At 42.0% G+C, this 19408-nt stretch overlaps 1 long non-coding RNA gene across 1 annotated transcript; it reads left to right on the top strand.

The window, feature by feature from the left end:
- Window positions 1-548: 548 nt before the first annotated feature.
- LOC117509128 lies at window positions 549-18103 on the top strand. Its single transcript, XR_004560257.1, has 3 exons — window positions 549-991; window positions 5632-5638; window positions 18094-18103. It is a non-coding gene; the product is annotated as an uncharacterized LOC117509128 (long non-coding RNA).
- The last annotated feature ends 1305 nt before the right edge of the window (window positions 18104-19408 follow it).

Genomic DNA, 19408 nt, shown 5'->3' with positions numbered 1-19408 from the left:
CCACTTTCCTCAAATCAGCGAGTATCAGAGCGCTGAACTTTAATTTGTACCTCTGTTACTGTGCACGTCCAAACTGCTCAGGGTTTTAATGGAAATACATTGTGAACAGATGGGACATTTTATCCGATGTGAGAGAAAATCCATTATATACAGTGTTCATATACAGTGGATTTACATGCAGACAGATTAACAGCAAATGCTATTTTGGAACCAAAACGGCATCATGAGTCACGTGACAGTTTTTTTGTTTTGTTTCGACTCGTCATGTCGCCACTGTCTAAACTAAGGCACACTAGTGTTCACTCCCCCCCAACCCCCACCCTACTGTAGTGTTCCTGGTCAAATTTGACCCATCTGTTTTAACTGCTCTTAAGTTAACACAAAAAACATTAATCACCACCTATATATATATATATATATATATATATACACACACACACACACACACACACACACACACACACACACACACACACTCTTTTTAGCTGTGAACAATTTCTCAGAATCGTGTTAACATGAATAACTGCAGTGAAAATACAAATAGGCACTGAAAATGTATTCCAAAGTGAACATGTAAAGAAATGGAAATCTAGAGACCAAACTCCTCAGCATAAAGTCGTGTGTGCATGTGAATTCATGCACGAGTGGCATTTCACAGTTTTTTACTCATTGTTTGAGCGATATACTCCTGCTAGAATCAACAGACCCATGTAGGCTTGGAAGTCTACCAGGTCTAATTCTCTCCAGGTGTCCCCAAACACACACCTCCCCTCCAGGTTTGTCATCTCCAGTATAATTCCCTCAGTGGACTCAGGTAAAAAGAGTTGGACTTGACGTCATCCACATGAGATGTTGCATAATGTGTTGGCCCTGGGAGGTGACTGGTCAGTCTGGTCAGTTTCCTCAAAGTCTGGATCAAAATCGGTGTTGTCTTCCACTTCCGAGACATCCTCCTCTATCTCTGGTTCAACTTCAGTTCTCTCTTCATCTTGTTCTAAAATCTGGTCCAGAGCCTCTCTGACAGAAAACTGCCCGGTCAGTCACCTGCTCAGAGTAAAGGAGTGCAAGTCAAACATGAAGATATACACTCAACAAAAATATAAACGCAAAACTTTTGGTTTTGCTCCCATTTTGTATGAGATGAACTCAAAGATCTAAAACTTTTTCCACATACACAATATCACCATTTCCCTCAAATATTGTTCACAAACCAGTCTAAATCTGTGATAGTGAGCACTTCTCCTTTGCAGAGATAATCCATCCCACCTCACAGGTGTGCCATATCAAGATGCTGATTAGACACCATGATTAGTGCACAGGTGTGCCTTAGACTGTCCACAATAAAAGGCCACTCTGAAAGGTGCAGTTTTATCACACAGCACAATGCCACAGATGTCTCAAGATTTGAGGGAGCGTGCAATTGGCATGCTGACAGCAGGAATGTCAACCAGAGCTGTTGCTCGTGTATTGAATGTTCATTTCTCTACCATAAGCCATCTCCAAAGGCGTATCAGAGAATTTGGCAGTACATCCAACCAGCCTCACAACCGCAGACCACGTGTAACCACACCAGCCCAGGACCTCCACATCCAGCATGTTCACCTCCAAGATCGTCTGAGATCAGCCACTCGGACAGCTGCTGAAACAATCGGTTTGCATAACCAAAGACTTTCTGCACAAACTGTCAGAAACCGTCTCAGGGAAGCTCATCTGCATGCTCGTCATCCTCTTCGGGGTCTCGACCTGACTCCAGTTCGTCGTCGTAACCGACTTGAGTGGGCAAATGCTCACATTTGCTGGCGTTTGGCACGTTGGAGAGGTGTTCTCTTCATGGATGAATCCCGGTTCACACTGTTCAGGGCAGATGGCAGACAGCGTGTGTGGCGTCATGTGGGTGAGCGGTTTTCTGATGTCAATGTTGTGGATCGAGTGGCCCATGGTGGCGGTGGGGTTATGATATGGGCAGGTGTCTGTTATGGACGAAGAACACAGGTGCATTTTATTGATGGCATTTTGAATACACAGAGATACCGTGACGAGATCCTGAGGCCCATTGTTGTGCCATACATCCAAGAACATCACCTCATGTTGCAGCAGGATAATGCACAGCCCCATTTTGCAAGGATCTGTACACAATTCTTGGAAGCTGAAAATGTCCCAGTTCTTGCATGGCCGGCATACTCACCGGACATGTCACCCATTGAGCATGTTTGGGATGCTCTGGACCGGTGTATACGACAGCGTGTACCAGTTCCTGCCAATATCCAGCAACTTCGCACAGCCATTGAAGAGGAGTGGACCAACATTCCACAGGCCACAATTGACAACCTGATCAACTCTATGCGAAGGAGATGTGTTGCACTGCATGAGGCAAATGGTGGTCACACCAGATACTGACTGGTATCCCCCCCAATAAAACAAAACTGCACCTTTCAGAGTGGCCTTTTATTGTGGGAAGTCTAAGGCACACCTGTGCACTAATCATGGTGTCTAATCAGCATCTTGGTATGGCACACCTGTGAGGTGGGATGGATTATCTCAGCAAAGGAGAAGTGCTCACTATCACAGATTTAGACTGGTTTGTGAACAATATTTGAGGGAAATGGTGATATTGTGTATGTGGAAAAAGTTTTAGATCTTTGAGTTCATCTCATACAAAATGGGAGCAAAACCAAAAGTGTTGCGTTTATATTTTTGTTGAGTGTATATATATATATATATATATATATATATATATATATATATATATATAATATGTATATCCCAATGCATCATATTATATACGATGCATTGTTTGGTCTGGAAGGTGTGGTTCACATGGGGTGGAGTAGGCAAAAAAGTACAGGAAAGAGACGGGTTTACAGACACCTGTCTAGTTTGTGTGACGATATGAGACATTGTTTCATCAGGAAGGTGGTTCACGTGGGAGGATCGACACATAAGTGCTGGAAAGCGATGTGTACCCACAAAAGACAGTGTTTAGTCTGAAATGTGTGGTTTGTGTGTGTGTGTGGGGGGGGGTATGGGGATGTTTTCTCATCTGATGGATGAATATAATCTTGATACCCATTTATTTCCTATGGCACAATATTTGAGTGTTTTAAGTTGTAAATCATTCCGATTTGACCCAAACACGACAGGAAGGTTAAACAAATGAAGTCCTTCTCTGTATCTGAATACTAGGTACGTACTAAGGTACTGTAGCTTCACAACCGACCGCTTATCTGTTATGCTGAGTTTACACTGTGTGAGTTTTGGCCCTTTTTGAGCTGATTTTTCACTCGTGTGAGAATTTTTTGGATCACGCCGTGTCAGCTTAATCGTGCGTCCTGCATCATGTGTTGTGAAAGTGTAGGAACACGGACCCACAACAGGGGCGCAAATGAACGGACAATGGAGGAAGTCAAATAACAACACTTTACTGTTGTGAAGAAGCACAACCAACACGGCGAATAACAATTGTAGGCAAGTAGTCAATTCACAAAAAATGTGTCACGTGGACAGGCTCGAAGATAAGAGATGTCCGTCCAAAGCAGAACCGGAACCACACGATTTCCTCTGCCACCGAACCCCGGGAATACTGGAGCCGCCAAGTCCCGAACACCCAGGTGGCCACTGCCTCCGCTTGTCGGATCTGGTACTGCTGGCAAGGAACAAAAACAGTTAGATGTGGGTGCATGTGCACCCAGCAGCACGTATGGTGGGAAAACCACCTCCACCTCTCGTCGAAAAAAGAAACAGAATATCTGCTGTCCAACACACACAAGCAATAGATATTCCTGTCAGAACACAGTCAGCTGAGATCGTTACCTCCCTGGTAGAGCGATATCTCGGCAAAGAAGTGGAGATGACGTCTTGCAGATATACCGCTGCGGATCAGATGATTGGTAACAGCTGTCGTAGGTGACAGCTGTCACCCCGGCTGCTCCTGTGAGATGGCAGCGCCCTCTGGTGCCTGGAGCCCGCACTCCAGGCAGGGTGCCCTCTGGTGGTGGTGGGCCAGCAGTACCTCCTCTTCAGCGGCCCACACAACATCATGTATTACACAGGGTGGAACAATAAAATGTTACCACTGTTTGATCATACACAAATTTTTGAAATGAGAACTTATTTGAAAATTTTATTTACAGACTTGTAACAGAAGCATCAAATTAACATTTGATACCACTTTGTCTCTTGTTTTCCGCACAGTTCAGTAATTGATGACATGTTCAAACCACGCTCCTCTTCTTTGGTTTACAGCTGCAACACGCACATTGAAGTTTGTGATGACATTGCCACACATCTCAAGAGGGATTCTCCAAATCTTTGTTATTGGAGTTATATGGAATTTGTACTAATTAAAAAGTGGTAACATTTTATTGGCCCACCCTGTACATGGAGTAACGAGGTGTGCTTAACCTACGACCACCTCCCGATCAGCAATCGTATGTTCGAATGAAAATCAAACCTGTTTGATATTCTGGTCAGCCCTCCTCATGAGGGTATTGCGCTGTTGAAGCAGTGCTACGAGCGTCTATGAGCCGATTTACTCCAACCTCTCGCACTGCGCATGTGCAATCACCGATGCGGAATTGGAGAGAGCATAAACAGTGATCATCTCTTTGGGAGAGAGCGGCATGGCGGTACATGTGACATGGAGCCAAACTATGGAGGAACAACTCGTAGAACTGTGGCAAGCTAACCCGAGCCTCTTCGATGTTGCCTCCCAGAGCTACTGCGACTGAAATAACAGGGAGAAAAGTTGGGGGGAGATTGTTGCCCAATTGCAGCTACCTGATAAGTTCATGTTTTTGTTCAGCCTAGCAATTTAGCAAAGTTCACATGTGGCTAAACAGCTATTGTTGTGGTGCTGAGTAGCAATGTACATCATGAAGTACACTTGCTACTTTTTCAGTGAATGAGGTTAAAAACCGTGTGGCGCCACTCCGGATGCAATATGGGAAATTACTGAAACCCAAGTCCAACAGCAGTGGCCAGAAACCTCTGACCCCAAAGCAAAAGTGTATAAGAACACAATTTTTTTGAAGGCCCATGTCATCCACAGGCACACAGAGTCCACTCTGACAGAAAGTTCATATCACTACTTACTCAGAGTATGAAGAGAAAAAGGGGAAATGATGGCCATTATGTTCTAGTCCAAAGAAATGCACAGTTAAAAATATATTTTGTCAATGTTTCTGTGAAGGCTCTCAGTTGTCCAGGTGATTTCCATAGTAGAGAAGCTTGAATCTTTGACTGGACTGGGTTGCTAGTGAAGGAGGCATTGTATGTAAGTAAGTTCCTTCGGCTGCTCCCTTGTTTGCACTCGGGGTCGCCACAGCAAATCCAAGGTGGATCTGCATGTTGAATTGGCACAGGTTTTACGCTGGATGCCCTTCCTGACACAGCTCCACATTACATGGAGAAATATGGCAGGTGGAATTTGAACCCGGAACCTTCTGCACTGAAACCAAGCGCATTAACCACTTGGCCACCACCCTTGCGAAGGAGGCATTGTGAAACAGTTGAAACCCAGCCTTAACCGGGGAGGGGGTCTGAGACACGCTTTGTCCCCTGTTTACAATGGGGTACTCATGTCAAAGCAGTTTCAGTCTTTTGTTCATGGCAATGAATCATTCACGTCATCAGGAGACTCGTCAGGAGAGCCGTCAGTCCCATTGTTAGGAGGGACAGCTGCCCTGTCGTTAGGAGGGTGCTAACTAGAGCACAATAGGTGCTAATGAAAGCTATTGTTTAGTCACTAGCCTATAGCAGTCTGCCTCTCGGTAGGAGGGGACCGGTTAGGTTTAAAACTCCAGCTTTTGTGGCTTCTGTTTGTTCTTCTCTACAAGAGTCAAGACAGAAGTCAGACTACCAGAGCAAGAATTTTAGCTGAGGAAGCTTCTGCGATTTGAAGGGAAAAGTCCTAGCAACCCAGTCCAGTCGAAGATTCAAGCTTCTCTACTATATTTCGTCAAAGAAATGCCACAAAGTTATGGACATATGATACAATGTAAGTTACTCCTGACAACCTCGGCCTAGTGATAATAGAGTGTGAAATTATTTGACCTGAGCAAAATTGATAAAATCTTTACTTCTGTGTAATCACTTTGCCTCTGTCTGTCTGCTTTCTTTTTGGTTTCCCACAGCTTGGCACAGAGTCAAAGGACACGTGCAGAGGAGGGAGATGAGGATAAGTCCACAAACTGAAGCAGATGTTTTAACCCTAACCCTAACACCACTAGTCCAGTGTCAGCAACGCCGGAAGAGGAGAACAACCCAAACAGTCCACCAGTCACAAATCAGTCTGCTAAAAGACACAGTCCAAAATCCAAAGCCAAAATCGGCTGAGCACAGCCTTGAAATGGCAAAAATTTCACTGCTCCAGCAGGTAAAGAACACTCTGTCAACCAATACAGACTCTGAGGAGCTGTTTGGACAACAAGTAGGCTCAGAGTTGAGGAACGTAAAAGACAGAGCTTTACAATTACAGCTTAGAAGGAATATCATGAATATGATATATAATGCACAGGAGGCAGAGCACACTGGCCATAGCCAGTATGCAGGTCAACCAGCTAGGTTATCTTTGTGTCCCTCCCAAGACCACCAGGCCCCATCTACCCAGCCTATGTTGTTTGTGAGACTGCTAAATTCTGAGTAGATGGGTAGCTAAAAACAAAAAGTTTTAATTGCGAGTTCAAGTTAAAATGTTTGACACTTTGTCATCTACTTAAATGCATTATTGCACATTTTGTTAATAGAAATATTTTTCTAAGTTAGAAAGGTAGATTTATTTTTTGTAACTTTTTTATTTATGTACAATTCCAGGTTCTGTTCACAAAGAGAAAATGATTGTGTGGGCTACAGAAAGAAAGACCACTGATTGTTTTCCTATTGTGTTTGTGTTCTTTATGTGACACGTTGTCATCTACCTGAATGTTGCAATGTTTGCACATTTTTTAAAATAAAATTAAGTTATGTAACAAAAGTCACGTAGCAAATAATTTTTGTAGTTTCCCAAGAAGGTATTATTTTATAATTATTTATGTACAATTTTAAGTTTCTATACACAAAGAAAAATGTTTGTGTGGGCAACAAAAGACCTCTGATTGTGTTACTGTTTGTTTCCAAAAGAAATTACATTGTCAACAATGAAATAAAATTTCATTCAAATATTGCGAAGATGCATTGGAAAATAAAACAAAAGTAAAGTAAACTTAACTCTGAGGCAATATTTTGATCCCCCCAAAAATGGAGAAAGCAGTTGTAAATCAATCCATATCCCTATTGTTCAAAGTCAGAGTGCCATCAATATAGAAGAGAATGAAGACAATTGATACATCATAAACTGAATAGTGAACTAGCAGCTAACATTAAAAATTTCAAATGCCCAATTCTGTTAATGTTGTTAATATCTTTAAACTTTGGTCCTTGACCCTACACCATGTCTTCTTGCCATGATACGCTCCCTGCTGGTGAGACAAAGTATGGGCAAAGGATGTCCCGTTGTCTCTTTGCCTCCACTGAGGGGTTCTGTGCTCGGCCCGCTGCAGTGGACTGAAGTGCTCCCTCCCTTCTCCATGCTCCTTCAACCAGCTGGTAGTTCACATCCTCAAAATCTACGTAGCCAGGTGGTACATAGGCCCCGGACTTCTGTTGACGGAGAAAGTTATGGAGACAGAGACATGCAAAGCTTATAATGACTACCTTGTTTGGATCCAGGCAAATGGTTGTTCTGAAAACCCTGAAGCAATTTGCCAGAATTCCAAAAGTATTCTCTACAACCCGGCTCGCTCTGGAAAGACGGTAATTGTAGATTCGCTGATTGTTGTTTAGGTTCCAAAAGGGATAGGGTTTCATCAGATCTGGTCTGAGAGGATAAGCATCATCACCAATGAACATATAGGGCAGGGGTGGCAAAGTTCAGTCCTCGAGAGCCACATTCCTGACACTCTTAGTTGTCTCCCTGCTCCAACACACCTGAATCCAATGAAAGGCTCATTAAAAGTCTGCTAATGAGTCTTTCATTGGATTCAGGTGTGTTGGAACAGGGAGACAACTAAGAGCGTCAGGAATGTGGCTCTCGAGGACCGAACTTGGCCACCCCTGATATAGGGCATCATGGTAACAGTGCCTGGCAGGGTTTCATCAGGGGGTAAGTTCAGCATGCCTGTGTCCATAGCATCTCTAAGGTTGGAATGGGTGAACACTCCAGCATCCGACACCCTTCCCTGTGTTCCTGCGCTTGCGTACACAAACTTGTAGTTTCAACAGCCATATGTAAGATGGAAAACCTTGAGTTATAGTTGTAAAACATGCTTCCACTCTTGGCAGGAGGATGAATGAAGACATGTTTCCCATCTATTGCCCCTAAGCAATGTGGAAACTGCTATTTGTTTTCAAAGTCTCTGGCAATGGCCTTCCACTCAGAGTCAGTTGAAAACCACTTTCACTTTATTGTTTTGATAACACATTTCACGAAGGCTGGATAAATACATCTGGGACTAAGATAATTGTTTTGGTGAAAATTAATTGTTGTATTAACAGTATATTTGACAATGTGCAAGTCAATCTTTCATTAGTAAGAAAATGGGTAATGTGATGTTCACTAACATAACTACACACTCATCTTCAACCGCTTAGTCCAATTAAGGATTGCGGGGGGCTGGAGTCAATCCCAGCAGTCATAGAGCACGAGGCGGGGTGCACCCAGGACAGGATGCCAGTCTGTCACAGGGCCACAAACAGACAAACACATTCACACCCACTTGTACAGCTATGGACAATTTAAAGATTCCAGTCCACCTAACCTGCATGTCTTTGGATGTGGTGGGAAACTCCACACAGAAAGGCCACAGGCGGGAATTGAACCCATGACCTTCTTGCTGCATTGCAACAGTGCTAACCACCAAGCCACCGTGCTGCCCCAGTAACATAACTATTTCCAGTCAAACGTACCTTCAAGTAATCTTCACGCAGCTCAGTGGTAAGGGCTGTGCAGGTTTCCATTACTATCTTGCTCAGTGTGGCGCTTCCAATCCTGTATTGGAAACTTAATGAGTTGAAGGTCTCACCTCTCGCCCCAAAGCTCTGGAATGCCCTTCCAGAGACCCTGAGGGCCCCACAGAGTGTGGGGGCATTTAAAAAAGGCCTCAAGACATTTTTATTTAAAAGGGCCTTTTAAAATGTTAAAAATGTTAAAATGTTTAAAATGTTTGATTTTATCTGTGTGGTTATGTTTTATGAATATATTTGATTGTTTTTGACCCTGTACATTGTTTTTAGTCTCTGCTCTGTAGCACTTTGAGATTCCATGGAATGTAAAGTGCATTACAAATAAAATGTATTATTATTATTATTATTATTACCTGTCAAAGTCAAGAAAGTGTCTTAAATAGTCGGGTGGATTTAGATGCTTTATGTATGGGAGGGTGGACATGGATGGATCTTGAACCCTTTATAGGGCAAGTGACTATTTTTGGTAATTTCCGCACACTTTGCATTTGGCCCCTTCTTGTAGCTGAGTAAGGCTGAGAAACTAATGGTCCTCATTCAGCCAATCAGAAGGGATCAGCCAATGTCAAAAGTCCCTTCACTGTGAAATTTGACCAATCAGGTGAGACCTGGGGTGTCTCCAACTTTCTCTTTTTTTCTGAAGGCCAAAAAAGGCACCCATGTGGCTCGCCTAACTGTCCATTTCTGTACAGACCAACAAAACTAATTATGGTAAGTTGATTAAACTCACATATTTTATTGTTAAGTTGTGCTAAGTTATGACGTATGTTGTTTGTGGAGTACCTGGTGAAATTAGTGAAATTACAGCATGAAAAATGTGGACACCATTTTTGATCATATGCCCGGTTCTCTTAAAAATTAGTGTTAATTACCTTTGTCTATTTTTAAACATATGCCCGATACGCTGTAGAATTTATAATTATGCTGCTCAGAAGGATATCAGCACCATTTTCACCACCAATGAGAATGAAGTAATGACATTTCTGGCCAATTTATATGGGTGTAGTTCAGCTCCCATCTATTGAAGATTACTGGGCCATGGAGACCAGGGTTCCTCAAGTTGCCAAACTTATGTCATCAGCCCCAACCAGTCCCAGCAGAAGACTGCCTCTCCCTGAGCCTGGTTCTGCTGGAGGTTTCTTCCTGTTAAAAGGGAGTTTTTCCTTCCCACTGTTGCCAAGTGCTTGCTCACAGGGGGTCGTTTTGACCGTTGGGGTTTTTCCGTAATTATTGTATGGCCTTGCCTTACAATATAAGGTGCCTTGGGGCAACTGTTGTGATTTGGCGCTATATAAATAAGACTGATTTGATTTTGATTTGATTTGATCAAAGAGGTTCAGACTGCTGAGAAGGGTTATCCACTTCAATGACAACACTCAGATTACTGATACCTGTGACCATTTCTTCAAAGTCCGGCCACTGTTCAGCTTCCTCACTACTGCCTTCAGACACGAGCCACAGACCCCCAAACAGTCTGTAGATGAGGTGATGGTTGCCTACAAAGGGAAGACAGCTGGCAACCTGAGGCAATATAATAAAAATAAGCCAGACAAATGGGGATTTAAGTTGTTTGCTAGGGCCTCTGAGGATGGCTTCATCCATGACATTGTGCTATACCAGGGCAAGACCACCTTGGATGCCCATGATGTACTCCTGACGAATGAACAAAAAGTCTTCGGTGCCACCAGCCAGATTGTCGCTGTCCTGGCCAGTACCATGTCGTCCCCCACCACCACAGCCATTTTTGCTGACAACTTTTTCACCAGTCTGGAGCTAGTGCGGTACCTCCGAGTCCACAATTGCAGGTACACAGGGACAGCCAGGGACAATAGAATCAGAAAGCCTCCACTCAAGTCCATCAAAGAGATGGATAAAAAGGCTGTCCCTCGTGGTACTTGTGACTACGTTACCAGTGATGATGGAATACTGGCCGACAGGTGGAAGGACAACAAAACGGTAACTCTGCTGTCAACAGACATGGGGGTGGAGCCAGTGTCCTCAGTCATCAGGTACTGCAGTGAGACCAAGATGAAGGAGCCTGTGAGCTGTCCAGCTGTCATCAAGAGTTATAATGCTAACATGGGGGGCATTGATAAAAGTGACATGCTTGTACACCTCTACCACACCCCCATGAAGTCCAAGAGGTGGTATTTGCGTCTGTTTGCGTACGTCCTTGATATCAGTCTCACAAATGCATGGGTTGTATACAGGCGAGACTGTAAGCCCCTTGGAGTGGGAGGTCAGTCTCTGAAAGATTTCAGAATCCAGGTGCTCAGGGGTGCCAGCAGCCAGACACATTACTCATCTAGCTCCAGAAGAAGTTCATCTTCATCTGTTGACAGCCTGACCACCACTGTTGATGTCCCTAGACCTGTCCGGGGACACCGCAGCCACACGCCAAACGAGGCTATGCGCTTTGATCTGTCCCTCTTCCATGCCCCTGTACATGCAAAACGTCAAACATGCAAGTACTGCAGCAGCAAAGGCAACATTATCAGGTCAAATGTGGTCTGCAGGGTCTGCAAGGTTTACCTTTGCATGAACAGTGAGCGTAACTGCTTTATTAGATACCATGACAAACTAGCATAGTGGTGTATAAGCACAAGTTGACATGTTTCTATTGCAGCAGGAATGTTATAGTCTAAAAGTGATGTTCTAATGTTCAAACCTACATGTTCTATTCCCCCTACATGTGTTTTTCTTGTTTTTTTTTTATATATACAGTTATTGGATTTTTATTTACCACTTATGGGCAAGGAACTAAATACGGTAACTTTGTTGACCTCAAATTTCTAAAGAATTTTTTTTTTTTTTCAAATGTAATAGAAATAAAGTTTTGTTATGGCCTTCAATAACAGTGTGGTGTTGAATTTTTGAATTTCAAAGTATTTCAATGGGTGCCCTGTAAAGGGTTAACAGATTTATTTTTTTTTAAAGAGTAGATTGCAGTGGTAGTATGTAGGTGGACAGTAGAGGATGACATTTGTCGGGAATTTCCGTGGGTCATGTTATTCCTGCGGGACTCCCGCGGCATGGGAGTCAAAATTTTATCAATCCCCAAAAACTCTGTCATAATTGTGTTTAGACACCAGTCACCATTTGCTTTATTATACATCTGTGTAGTTAATAAGTAAAATAATCTCCATGGACGATTCGCTCGCACGAGCACGTAAAATAAAAATAAAAAGAAACTCCACTCCCGCTGCTGTGGTGCTGCTGCTCGCTCCAAAAACTCTGTCATAATTGTGAAATAAAGGACAAAAGAGACATAAGTCCTGCTCACAGGCTGCTACCAGAGACAGGACATGTTCACTTCTTCAGTCAAACTCCAGACATCTCCACGTCACTACATATTCAGTCCCTGATTGGTCATCACGGCGCGACAAGACGAAAAAGATCTGTGGTTAGAAGAGAGAACCAACACGAATTACATAACGGTCACCATGCGCTACATCCACAATTGGGAGATGTCAAACCACATCCTAGCCACGAAGACATACGGGAGTGGGATGGGAGTGGGACTGATTTTGAGTGGGAGCGGGATGGGATTGGGAGTCATCTTTACAGGAGTGGGACGAGATGGGATTTATTTTTTTACTCCAGTCCAGGATTGAGACAGGATGGGATTTTTTTTTCTGGGAGCGGGATGGGACGGGAGTGAAAATCCACTCCCGTGTCATGCTCTAGTGGACAGACAGATATCCAGCTACAGGGCCATAGTAGCTGTTGCAAAAGTAGGATGATGTAGCTGTGGTTGTATGTACTTGGGCGAACTGATTTATTATGTGATGTGGATAAATGACCTTGCTTTATGTCCACCTATCTATAGTTTGTGTTACAGAAATGTAATTTATACACACTTGCCTGTTGCCAAAAAATGTATGATAACAGAGAGCCTGTCCCTGGGGCTGATGGCTTTCCTCAGGTGTGTATCCCTCTTGAGTACATGAGGAGTTACCCTCTCCAAGAGATAATTGAAGTCGTCCACAGACATTCACAGAAGATCTGGAAAACCCTTCATATCATCTTCCTATTTATAGTTAGAGGTGTCATTAAAAAAAAGACAGAACTTTGAATATCAATGTTAACAACCTTCTGATGTCTTTAAAGCCATAAATGACAATGTGTGATGGAAAGCAGCCATGTGTTGTGGTTTGTTTATGACCCGGTTGTCAAACATGTTGAGGCGGTTGTGCAAGCGAGAGAACGGAGCTACTCTGTCAAGGTGTGTCGGCGAAAACTTACCGACACACCTCTCTCATTTGCTTCGTCTTCCCTTTGCCACTAGGAACTGAAAAAAACTTTCAGGACTGGTTCAGTGATTGCAGCCCCCCCCCCTCCCCCCCCAAAAAACTACACCATTTTACCCTTAAAAGTGATGCTGTTTGTGCAGGTTGTCCCCAGAAGTGGTCAAATCCTGTGATATCACGCACACTGCAAAAACTGCCCCTCTTAAAATAAGACAAATAATCCTCAATCCAGCCAAATTGCCATGTAAAAAATAAAAAAAAAAATTAAAAAATGCCAATGGGGTAAGAAAAATTTGCTTGGTTAGAATTCTCAAAACTAGCAAAAATGTCCAGCTACTGAAAACTGAAAATGTGCCTTAAAACGAGACAGAAATGATAAATTTGAAGCAATCTGTGCTAATTTCAAGCAACTAAATCACACTTATTTACAGGTAGAATTCCTTGAAATTAGTATATTCCTCTCTTATTGAGCAGATAAGAATTCATATCTTAAAATAATCTCTAGCAAAAAAAAAAAATCCCTTAAAAAGATTTGAATTCTTAGAATTTTCCAGGTACTAGAATTAATGCATTGATGCAAGACTAAAGACTAGCAAAAAAACAAAAACAAAAACAAAAAAACTTAAAATAAGAGTTTTATTCTTTTTAGTTAGCTAGCTTTTAGAATTGATGCCTTAAAGGAAGATTAATGACTAGCAATAAAATCTTAAAATAAGAGACAATTTCTTGAAATCACAGTAATTTTATTACTGCATTCAGACAAAACATAATAAATGGCATCTGACTATTCTGAATGTATATAAAACTGTATAAAACACAAAATTACATAATAATAATTGAAAAAAACAACAACAACCGCCCAGCGACTGTATAAAACACAAAATGGCAAATACAAGAACACAACCCCCCCGTGAACACAACTTTCTGATTGTTTTCAAAACTTATGGAGAACACTGTCTGCTACCAAAAACTATGTACATGGTAACAATGTCATACAGCTCAGAAGCACTCCACTCGGTCATGGCCTTATTGTATGAAGCAGTTGTATCAGGTTCGTGTATTGCATCCTCCAGCACCTCTGTCTGCAATACTGACAGTAGAGTGGAGATGCATTTTGGGAAGGTGAGATGTAATGCATAATAGTACCCCAAGAGATACAGCAGGCTCTCATTGAATTCCTTGGTGTCAAAGGTGTTGATTGGTTTGTTTCCCACTGTAATCATGCAGTTTCCTTCAGACAGGAGCACAACTGGAGACGTCAGCACCCACAGGCACAGGTAGACATCAGGGTCTTCTGATGCCTGGAATGACAAACAAGATTAAGATACTGCTGTACAACTGAAAGTATCCTGACTGGCAGCATTACAGCATGGTATGGTAACAGTATTGCCAAGGAGGTTTTCGGTACCACTTAAGGAGACGAAACGACACTTACATTCCAGCGTTAGTGCACTATGGCCTACAGAAAAATGTAGGACAGTCATCCCAGGGTGGTAGCTATAGCCAAGTAGGGGTCAGAATTTAAAAATGCTTCAATCATATTAAGAAATATGCCACATTATGTCTGATCATAATGATTCCAAAAAAGTTATAGTTTGGACTTTGAGACTGAATGTTATGGAGTTATGGGGTAAAAACAGCAAGAATGGTGACAAAAGTCCATTTCAGTCTGTACAGGGGACAAAAGTTGCTCCAGTTTTGGTAAGAAGTGATTCAAGTTGTTGGTTGAGTTAATGGGGTTTTAAAAAGGAACAGTTTGCACCATCTGTCATGCTTAGTTATCATGTTACAGGGTAACATATGTCATAGAATGCATTGGACGTCTGCCTTACTTGACCTTGAGTTTGGAGACCAAACATTCATTCAAAGCTATTCCATTTATTACAACCAATAATTTGTATAATTTTTTTTTCCTGAAATTGGCGCAGCTTTAACTTTTGACCCCTGTACAAACTGAAACTGACCTTTGTCACCATTTTTGCTGTTTTTACCCCATAAAATTCTGTCATAGTTAGTCCAAACTATACCTTTTTGGAATTATGTTCAAAGTGTTTTCAGTTTTAGAAGTGTTTATGTTTTGCTAGCCTTTACATAATATGTGACAACGAAGCTATATTTACACAAAAACAAAATGGAGCTTGCAGCTAGATAGACCAGCCTGCTATGTCACTACGCTAATGTCCACAAAAATGTCTTTTAAAATCACTTCAGAGGTGTTATCGGGTTAAAAAAACAGCAGTTTCAGTTTTAGAAGTGTTTATTTCTTGCTAGCTTTTACATAATATATGAGAAAGAGGTTATATTTACACACATGAAATGGAGTTTGCAGCTACCTAGACCAGCCACTGACGTCACGGTGCTGCTATACTCTTAAAAAAAAATGTCTTGCTATTGTGTTAATTGGACAAACAGAAATTGTACACACTGTAGCTTTAACATTTATTCTGATTAACATAACTAGAGCACCGCACTCGTAGAGCACAAATCTCAGTCAACACTAGTTTCAAATTTCACAAATTCTTACCTTGGAAAAAAATTTAAGGTCAAAGTCCTTTTTGTAAGCTAAATTAGAAGTGGTAAATTGTCAGATGTATTTAGTTCGTGTACTTGAATCCAAGTTTTTTGTGGTGTTGTCAGGTTTTTTTTTTTTAACTTTTATGAATTCTGAATTCTTTTTAATCAATCAATCAAGTTTTATTTCTATAGCACTTTACAACAGTTTTCACTGAACCAAAGTGCTTTCCAATAGCACCAGCTAGAGATAAAATAAAAAGAAAAGTACGAAAAACACAATAAAACACAATAAGAGCATCCAAAATATACTCAACAAAAATATAAACGCAACACTTTTGGTTTTGCTCTCATTTTGTATGAGATGAACTCAAAGATCTAAAACTTTTTCCACATACACAATATCACCATTTCCCTCAAATATTGTTCACAAACCAGTCTAAATCTGTGATAGTGAGCACTTCTCCTTTGCTGAGATAATCCATCCCACCTCACAGGTGTGCCATATCAAGATGCTGATTAGACACCATGATTAGTGCACAGGTGTGCCTTAGACTGTCCACAATAAAAGGCCACTCTGAAAGGTGCAGTTTTGTTTTATTGGGGGGGGGGGGATACCAGTCAGTATCTGGTGTGACCACCATTTGCCTCATGCAGTGCAACACATCTCCTTCGCATCATCCGTGAAGAGAACACCTCTCCAACGTGCCAAACACCAGCGAATGTGATCATTTGCCCACTCAAGTCGGTTACGACGACGAACTGGAGTCAGGTCAAGACCCCGATGAGGACGACGAGCATGCAGATGAGCTTCCCTGAGACGGTTTCTGACAGTTTGTGCAGAAATTTTTGGTTATGCAAACCGATTGTTTCAGCAGCTGTCCGAGTGGCTGGTCTCCGACGATCTTGGAAGTGAACATGCTGGATGTGGAGGTCCTGGGCTGGTGTGGTTACACGTGGTCTGCGGTTGTGAGGCTGGTTGGATGTACTGCCAAATTCTCTGAAACGCCTTTGGAGACGGCTTATGGTAGAGAAATGAATATTCAATACACGAGCAACAGCTCTGGTTGACATTCCTGCTGTCAGCATGCCAATTGCACGCTCCCTCAAATCTTGCGACATCTGTGGCATTGTGCTGTGTGATAAAACTGCACCTTTCAGAGTGGCCTTTTATTGTGGGCAGTCTAAGGCACACCTGTGCACTAATCATGGTGTCTAATCAGCATCTTGATATGGCAAACCTGTGAGGTGGGATAGATTATCTCAGCAAAGGAGAAGTGCTCACTATCACAGATTTAGACTGGTTTGTGAACAATATTTGAGGGAAATGGTGATATTGTGTATGTGGAAAAAGTTTTAGATCTTTGAGTTCATCTCATACAAAATGGGAGCAAAACCAAAAGTGTTGCGTTTATATTTTTGTTGAGTAGAATAAAAATAGACAAAAAAGTGTCAAAGCAATTATGTGCAAAAAGCTGCCCTGAACAAGTATGTTTTTAACTTAGCTTTAAACAGAGGCAAGCTATTAATGGACCTCAGTTCAGGAGGTAATGCATTCCACAACTTAGGACCTGCTACTGCAAAAGAACGGTCATCCCATTGTTTGGACCTGGACCTGGGAACCTCAAGAAAGTTTTGGTCAGCAGACCGAAGTGCTCTGACAGGGTTGTGTGTTTTTAACAGGTCACATAAATAAGAAGGTGCAATGCCATTTACAGCTTTAAAAACAAACATTAACAGTTTAAAATCAACTCTAAAACGGACTGGAAGCCAGTGCAGGGAGTAAAGTACAGGAGTGATGTGGCTGTGCTTCCTGGTATTGGTCAACAGGCGAGCAGCAGCATTCTGGACCAGTTGGAGTCGGTTTAGAGAGCCTTGAGTGATACCAACATAAAGTGCATTGCAATAGTCAATCCGGGAGCTGATAAAAGCATGCATAGCCTTTTCAAGGTCCTTTTGGCTTAGAAAGGGTTTGACTTTTGCCAGGAGTCTCAGCTGGAAAAAACTGGCTCTTACCACACTGTCAGTTTGTTTCTCAAATTTTAAACAGTCGTCAAACCGCACACCAAGGTTCCTTACCACAGCCCTATGATAAGGAGCCAGGGAGCCAAGATCTGGATCAGAGTTAGTTTTAGCTCCAAACAGAATACACTCTGTTTTGGCTTCATTAAGGTGCAGAAAATTCTGAGAGATCATTTAAGATCATTTTCATGGAACATTTGGTTATCTCTGTTATGCCCTTTTGTCATTGCTTTTTGCACTTGGTTTCCGACTCATAACTGTAAGATATACAAACAGGCATCCAATTTTGGTGGTGTAGGTAAATCCATAACAGAAAAATGAGTGATTGAGGCACTTTTGATTGAGATATAATGCAAAATGTACACTAAACATACTTTTCAATATTAAATTCAAATGTCCACAAAATCCACAATTCGGATCAGATCCAGATCAAACTTTGTCAGGAGATAGTGAGTGCCAGTCTGCACCACACTTTCAAATATGAGAGTGATGGGAGCATGTTTGATTAAAGTGGAGATGACACTTCAAAAATTAGGGAAAAATTGGTATAAATAGCAAAATATACATACAGTATAGTAAGTTGAAAGTGTTTTTATTCATTATCACTGAAAAATAAAGTTTGTACAGCTTCTCAAAAGTGTGTTTATTGGAAAGCGCGCTTGCAGCGCTCCTTCAGTGGTCACATGATGCCGTGACGTCACAGAATGGAGAGTCCCGTCTTTGTCTGTTCGATCGATAACAGGAACAGATGGACCTCAGCATGGACAGTGACGAGATCAAGAACTTTTCTGACTCCTCTTCAAGTGTGGATTATTTCTGACTCGGATCCTGAGATTGTCGCAGCAGTGATTAGTCCCTACAGATTTTTCGGACGAACATTCAAACCAGGAGCATTCTGCAGCAAAAATAATGCCGACGGTGTTTATGGCGGAGCCGAAGCAGAGGCAAGAGACATGCCAATTCTGATGGATTTTGAAAGGCTGCAGAATATGGAATGGTAAGGGAGGCTTTGATTTTTGTTGCTGCTGTTTATAACACTCTAATTACTGCATAGCATTTTCGATTCAAGCGCCTGTTTATCGCCTTTGTTATTGTTCCGGAGCCGCGACAGTGTAGCTATTACTTGCGGACCACCGTCATTACCTTCGGGTTTTTGCCATTTTCCAATGCCTGGCATTGCATTCATCCGTGTTTAGTTATGTTATTTTCACGAAAGAATAGGAAATAAACGGTGAAAGTTTCGAAAAAGATCGCCGAAAACAACAGCAAACGGCACTGTGTTTAGAGAAGCAGGTACTTAGTGTTGATGGTAAATCGTGTTAGGTAACTCGGTTCCATTTCCATCGATTCAGGTCTGTACTGTGTCCCCCTTGTGTACTGAATGTCTGGTGTTTTTTTTTCTCTGTAAACATTTCATAATGATATCTGAGAAATTGTGGTTTCCAGGCTGTTCAAAAACAAACAAACGAGGGTGAAAACATAATGGGACGGATTTTATGTAAGCATGTTTAAGGACTTATTACCACTTCACGCAAACTTACATTGGTATAAACCTTTACCAATGTTTCCTTACAGTTAATGAATGAACAAAATGAATGGTTACAGGTACCTTGGATAATCGTTCCCAG

This window comes from Thalassophryne amazonica, chromosome 4 (genome assembly GCF_902500255.1).
Source record: "Thalassophryne amazonica chromosome 4, fThaAma1.1, whole genome shotgun sequence".
NCBI lineage: Eukaryota > Metazoa > Chordata > Actinopteri > Batrachoidiformes > Batrachoididae > Thalassophryne > Thalassophryne amazonica.
This window is presented reverse-complemented; position numbering and strand designations above follow the sequence as displayed.